Source organism: Anguilla anguilla, chromosome 1, assembly GCF_013347855.1.
Source record: "Anguilla anguilla isolate fAngAng1 chromosome 1, fAngAng1.pri, whole genome shotgun sequence".
Taxonomy (NCBI): domain Eukaryota; kingdom Metazoa; phylum Chordata; class Actinopteri; order Anguilliformes; family Anguillidae; genus Anguilla; species Anguilla anguilla.
The window spans coordinates 33,646,112-33,653,180 of NC_049201.1; the positions used below are offsets into that span (position 1 = coordinate 33,646,112).

General features: G+C 43.3%; 1 pseudogene; it reads left to right on the top strand.

Annotated features, from left to right (window-relative positions):
- The first annotated feature begins 336 nt into the window (after nucleotides 1-336).
- Nucleotides 337-405, top strand: LOC118215528 (annotated as a pseudogene).
- The last annotated feature ends 6,664 nt before the right edge of the window (nucleotides 406-7,069 follow it).

Here is a 7,069-nt window from a genome sequence, read left to right on the forward strand (position 1 = left end):
AACCGCTTCAGAAAAGAGGCGGAGACGAAGAGACCACAGTTCTCTGTGCGGGATGGGGGCTGTCCCCCGCATGCCTTCCAGGTAGCCGTTCACCTGTCCCGGAGGAGCACGGACGCGAACGGGAACGTGAAAGGTTGCGTTTGATCGGTCTGAGGGCGGGCGTTTGCTTTGTTTTATTTTCCGCTGCCCGTTTAAGAAGTTTCACTGCGCACGTACGGCCCGCTTAAGCGGTTTTATTCATCCGTGCACTCGATGCACTCGCTTGACTGCCCCGTTGACTGATGACCCCGTGCAGGTCGCGCCCCAATAAGTGGCGGGCCCTCAGGTGGGTGCTTTGTGCTCGCTTCGGGCAGCACATATACTAAAATTGGAATGATAGAGAAGATTAGCATGGCCCCTGCAAAAAAGCCACTGCTCATTCTTCTCTGTTGAGAAAGGAGGGGCCCGCGGGGGCGCAGGGTGGATTGCCAGCAGGAATTGGGAACCGCAAGGTCGCAGGTTCGAGCCTGGCCTTGACCTCTGGAAGGAAAGGGCCCAGTTTGCTTGCGTGGATGTTCAAATGAAAGGAAAAGGGGAAAAAAGAAAGGACATGTTCAATAAAAGAAGGAAATGCCAACCAGTGTAAATGATGCTTGAATGGAAGTCGCTTCAAATAAGTAATGTCAGGAGTTGTGAAATTGAATGCACAAAGGTGAACGTGACCCCTGGAAGGAAAGGGCCCACTTTGCTTGCATGTTCGAATGCAAAAGGGAACAATGGAAAAAAGGAAGGACATGTTCAATAAATGGAGTCAACCAGTGTAAATGATGTAATGAATGTTTGAATCCAGGTCAATAAATCGTCGCTCTGGATAAGAGCGTCTGCCAAATGCCTGTAATGTAATGCCTGTAATGTAATAAATGAAGGAAATGTCACAAATGTCAACCAGTGTAAATGATGTAATGAATGTTTGCATCCAGGTCACTTGAAATAAGGAATGTCAGGAATTGTAAAGTTGAATGCACAAAGGTGAATGTTGAATACAGTACAACCAATACAGTCTGTAATTCTGCCACTTGAAATGTCAACTAAACAGTCAATTCTAAACAGACCTATTGCTAGTAGAATGCATTCACAGAGACAGTATTGGCTTTTAGCACTTCATCTGTGCATGTTTATTGATCCAGTACATTTCTCGTACAATACACACATTTCTTGATTTTGCGGTAGACGTGACTTTTGCAGAGATGCAGCCACTGGCGTCTAAATCACGAACGTCCACGCTTGCAGAGGTATGACATGTAATGCGTCAAGTTGTATTCAATAAGACAATTCAATAAAAAAAAAGAAGAAACATTAACGTTTGCCTTTTCACTCAGAGGGGGGCTGCAGGTTGTAGATTGACCGAGGCTGGTCTGTGGCGAGTACCGTCTTCCCCGAGCAGTCCCTGGTAAACAGCACCCAACCAATCCGCTCCCGCTGTTCCCTCGAGAAGGCCGCACGCCAACTCTCAGGAATCGGCAGCTGCAGAATAAAGAAAATGTGTTACAATGAGTTTTGCGTCAACTTCTTTTAACCCAGCGTTAAAAACAAACTATAAAGATACACCATCTCACCTCAGAACTTTGCGAGGCAGGCCTCGGTGGCCCGAAAGGACCGCTGTGGCTGGGGCCCGCCTTCCTCTTCATCGGAGCTGGAAGCAGGGGCTGCGGGACCTCTACTCGGGACTTCGGCAGGATCGGCTTTGCGAAGACGTAGGAAAAATAAAGTTCTTTTAAGACAAACGTGTGTATTTGTGTCAATCGTGCATTCAAATGAGATGCTGTTTAATTCTGATTGCAGCAATGTGCTCCTGGTCTCTGCGCCTGATGTACTGAACTGCGGCGTCCATCCGAGTCCCAGGCTGGGCTGGCTGTCTACGAAGCCACTTGACATAGCCGAAAGAGGTTATCAATCAGTTGCATTTTCTGCAAAATTGCAACAAGAGCACCTGCCACAGAAAGCAATATTTTATGGAACCCGCTCGATTCCTGCTCCTGTCCTTTGATTTGTAGGGGTCCCTCGGCATGTCCAGACACACATGTACTCACACTCCATTGTAGTGCTTACATTTTAAGTTCCTTTCATGCAATTTAAACACCTGTATTTTTAAAGGAGCTACTGAGATGCCATTACTCTTTGACAGACCTATGCAAAAACACAGCTACACCGTTGTAACTCATGTAAAACGTTTGTCTGCTGGACTGTCACGCCACATCCTTTAAACCTTTTGACATAAATGATTAAATTAATCGTATTAGCTAATAATTAACTGGCCAGAAAACCGTTTAACATGACTAATTCTGGTTAACAAGCCAGGCAGATATCCACATTGCAAGCAAGAGAATGCTGCGTTTTATACTGAAAAATGAAGCACAGGACATGCCAAATTTGTCTTATGACATATCTCATAGGTAAAAACGCACACGTAACGCGCTGACATAACTGCAAAGTTATTGAATGATTGATTATTCATTCATTCATTCGTTAGCTAATATTGCCAGCTGCCATTTTAGGTGATTTAAACGCTTACATTGCTTTTAAAAGTGAGAAAAACGGCGTGACAGCCAGCTGGCTAGCAAGTTCTAAACATTTCGAACACGCAAATATGAACGTTTCCATATTTTTAATATAAGGTTCATTCAAAACCCTACTAAAACCGTGCTCCTTAGCTAATATCGCTAGCTGCCGTTTTAGATGATGTAAACGCTAACGCTGCTTTTAAAAGAGAGAAAAACGGCGTGACAGCCAGCTGGCTAGCCAGTTCTAAACTATATTTTTTATGTAAAATTAATTCAAAAACTTACTAAAACCGCGCTCCTGTCGCAGAACTCCGGTGATCCACTGCACGTCCAGAAGTGTTATTTGAAACAGCGGAAGGGAGAGCTGCGATTCGCCGATACCACGTGATGAAGTTGAAACAAGCGGGCCTTCTGATTGGGCGCAAAAAGCATGTAAACTTGAGAAGTTGAAACAAGGGCGGCCTCCGATTGGCCGCGAAGTTGGAACAAATGGAACAAATGAAACAGAGAAGATGGCGTTTTCGCGCAAGGATCGCAAGCAGGACTTGGGAATGAAAGGTCGCAGGTTCAAGCTTGGCCGTGACTCCTGGAAGGAAAGGGCCCAATTTGCTTGTATGGATGTTCAAATGCAAGGAAAATGGGAAAAAAGAAAGGAAATGTCATAAATGTCAACTAGTGTAAATGATGTAATGAATGTTTGAATGCAAGTCACTTGAAATGAGAAATGTGAGGAATTCTGTAAAGTTGAATGCACAAAGATTCCATACCTTATGTGAGGGGGTGGCGTAGTTGTGGTACCGCCTGCAGGCGGAAAGATGGGGGAGTTGTTTAGTCGGCTGGCAGTCATAGCTGTGGGCAGTTACGTGATTAATTCTAACCTTTATCTGCACTGCCTTCAGTAAGAACGGGGTTCGACGGATGCACACTGTAAACCAAAACAGCTACCACTACCACTACGGCAACAGCAACAGCTACAGTTGAGGCTAAAAGTTTACATACACCTAGGCTAAAGACATTCAAACATTTTTCACAACTCCACACATTTCATGTTACCATACATTTCCTTTGTTAAGTCAATTGGGGTCTCTACTTTTTTCCATAATTTCAAAATAATAGCTAAGAGACAGATTTATTTCAGCTTTTATGTACTATATACATTTTCAGTGGGTCAAAAGTTTACATACACTTTGTTAGTATTTGGTGGCATTGCCTTTTAATTGCTTAACTTGAATCAAACTCTTGGGGTAGCCTTCCAGAAGCTTCTCACAATATTTTGCTGGCCCATTCCTCCTGACAAAACTGGTGTAACTCAGTGACGTTTGTGGGCCTCCTTGCTTGGACATGCTTTTTCAGTTCAGTCCACAAATTCTCTATGGGATTTCAGGCCATGGCAATGTAGGATTCTCTTAATGGTGGATGAAGATATGTTGGTACCTGATGCCTTCAACTCCTTCGCCAGTTCCTTTGTTGTTGTCTTTAGGTTCAGTTGAACCTTTCGGACCAAAGTTTGTTCAGCCCCGGGAGTTAATTTGTGCCTCCTTCCTGAACGATGCAGTGTCTGTGTGGTCCCAAGATTTTTATATTTGCATACAATTGTTTGTACAGATGCTCGTGGTACCTTCAGTTGTTCGGAACTTGCCCGTAAGGAGGAATTGGACTTGTGGAGGTCCACAATTTTTTTTAAGAGGTCTTTGCTGAGTTGTTTGAATTTTCCCATGGTATCAAGGGCAAAAAGGCAGTGGTTCTAAAGGTTTTTTTTTTCCAGTTTTATTGAAATTTAAGCAGTTCAATTCCAGTGAATGACCTGAAATGGTACAAAGGTAAGTGATAAACTGCCAGAGGTTTAAAAAAAAAAAGGTTTAGGTTACCAAAAATTCAAAAAATAATGTAAATTTCAGAGTTATAAAAAAAGGCCTTTTTCAGGGAACAAGTAATGGGTTAACAACTTACAGCTTTTCCGCAGCAGTGGAAGTAAATTAAGGCTTGAAAGTTGATGCAAATAATTCCTACAGGTATCCCAACTTTTGTTGATTACTTACAAACCCTCTGTCTGTATAAAATCAGTGTTGGAACAGACTGTACTACACCCTCTGAAGCATTATTTGGACAATATTGCACTGCAGGAAGTAGTATAATATTGCTATTAGAATGGTGAGAAAAAGGCAATTAACAAAGGAAGACAGACATACCATTATAACCCTTAAAAGTGTAGGTCTTTCCTTTACAGAAATTGCCAAAGTGTCAGTGAGCACAGTTTCGTACACCATTGAAAGGCACTTGGAAACTGGAGGAAACTCTGACAGGAAGAGGTCCGGCAGACCCAAAGCCACAACAGAATCAGAAGACAAGTTTCTGAGAGTCAACAGCTTGCGTGATAGGCGGCTCACAGGACAACAGCTTCCATCACAGCTTAACAGTGGTCGAACTGAGCAAGTCTCAAGTTCAACAAGAAGAGAATACTTCAAGCTGCAGGTATGACAGGTCGAGTGGCAGTACAAAAGTCACTGCTAAAATGGCTAAATAAGAAAAAGAGGCTTGCCTGGGCCTTGAAGCACTGGCAGTGGACTACTGAAGAATGTAAGAGGTCTTATCGACCGATTAATCAAAATTGAAATCTTCGGTTCATCACGCAGGGTTTTTGTACACCGTCGAGTAGGTGAAAGGATGGTTCCTCAGTATTTTACACCAGCAGTCAAACATGGAGGTGGAAGCGTGATGGTCTGGGGCTCTTTTGCTGAATCCAGAGTTGGCAACTTGCACAGAGTGACTGGCACCCTGAACTAAAAGGGCTACCACAGCATTTTGCAGCACCATGCATTACCCTCTGGTCAATGCCTAGTTGGTCAGGGGTTCATCCTACAACAAGATAATGACCCAGAACATACCTCCAGGCTAGATGGTAGACGGTAGGCTTCAAATCATGGAATGGCCAGCATAGTCTCCGACCGTAAAACCCATCGAGCTGGTTTGGGTTAAACTGGACAGAAGGGTGAAAGTAAAGCAACCTACAAGCGCAACACATTTGTGGGAACTTCTGCAACAGGGTTGGGTAGATCTTTCCGAACAATATTTGTAGAACAAATGCCACAAGTGTATTCAGCTGTTATATCTGCAATCTCATAAAAAACACGTTTTCAACGTACAAAAATGCCAAGTTACTCACACATACAAGACATACACCGTCTAGAACTCATTCATTCAGACTGCCAAAATCCAGGCCTGCGATTAAAAGTATTGATATCAAAATGACGCCAAGTTACGGTATACTACAAACAATATAGGCTATCTTGCCTCGCCGAAATTAAATAAGATGTATTCCAAAGCAATGCTACCCAATATTTCCTCAATTCTTTCAAGTCACTGAGACTATATTAGCTGAGACTGTCATTGTGCTGGAGCCAGTGGAGCCAGATGATGCAAACATGGAAGCAGCAGCACCACCCGTGAAACCCCCTGCTGAAAAGTGCCCTAAGCTTAGCTCTCACCAAGGCTCTCACCAGGAACTTACATTGGAGAAGGAAAAATACATTCTTGACATTGAAAATGCAAAGTTGAAAAAAGAAGTCCTGTTGCTACAAAAAGAGGTCCTAACTCTTCAAAAGCAAAGGCTACTGGATTTAAGCCAGTCACAACCATTAGAAGCTTTCTTAAATGAATACTGTAACTGAAAATTGTGTAATCATATTAATTGTATTTATTGGAGTAATAAGTAAAATGTTTCTTTCAATCAAATTGGCAGTCCCCTCATTTTGCTGTTCTGGTTAGTTCCTCCCTGTATGGATGAGAAAGTAAGAAGCATATTAGTTATTAAGTATGGGTTAAGGTAATCTAATGTATAACTGCACATGTCGATCAAAATATTACATATTCTGCCAATACTGACCTCAATTACGTTGCAAAGTGGTTTTCAATTAGTGTTCTCCTGACAGCATTGCCATTTGTGTTTGCAGCATTCTGCACTTGAGCATCTTCCAGATCTTCCTCAAGTGGGTGCTCATCCTTCTCTGGTAGCTCGTCTCCTATGCTCTTCCCAAAGTTATACAAAACACCTACTGCAACAATGATGGTCAGGGTAGTGTCCAATTTTGTGCGGAGTCCCTCCTGTATACATGGAAATCTCCGCTTCCACACCCCAAACACTCTCTCTATTACCCCTCTTGTTTGAATGTGAGAGTAGTTGTAGTTTTTCTCTGCCTGGGTCTGAGGGGTCAAAAGAGGATTCATCAGGTATGGGCGACATGCATAGCCATTGTCACCCACAAGGTGTCTGCTGATCTCCCCTCTTTCCAGCAGTGCACAAAGTTGACTGTTAAAGATTCGGCTGTCATGTGTGGATCCTGGCCATCTTGCAACAACGTGTGTGATCTGGGCCTGGTCATCACACCCAACTTGGACATTAATCGAGCAGTAGCCCTTTCGATTCCAAAACAGTTCCCCATTCTCACCACCTGGGTTGGTAATGGGAATGTAGCCCCAATTACTCCTGGAAAACCTGCTCTCCCATAAAATCCAGCTGTTGTCTCTCCTTG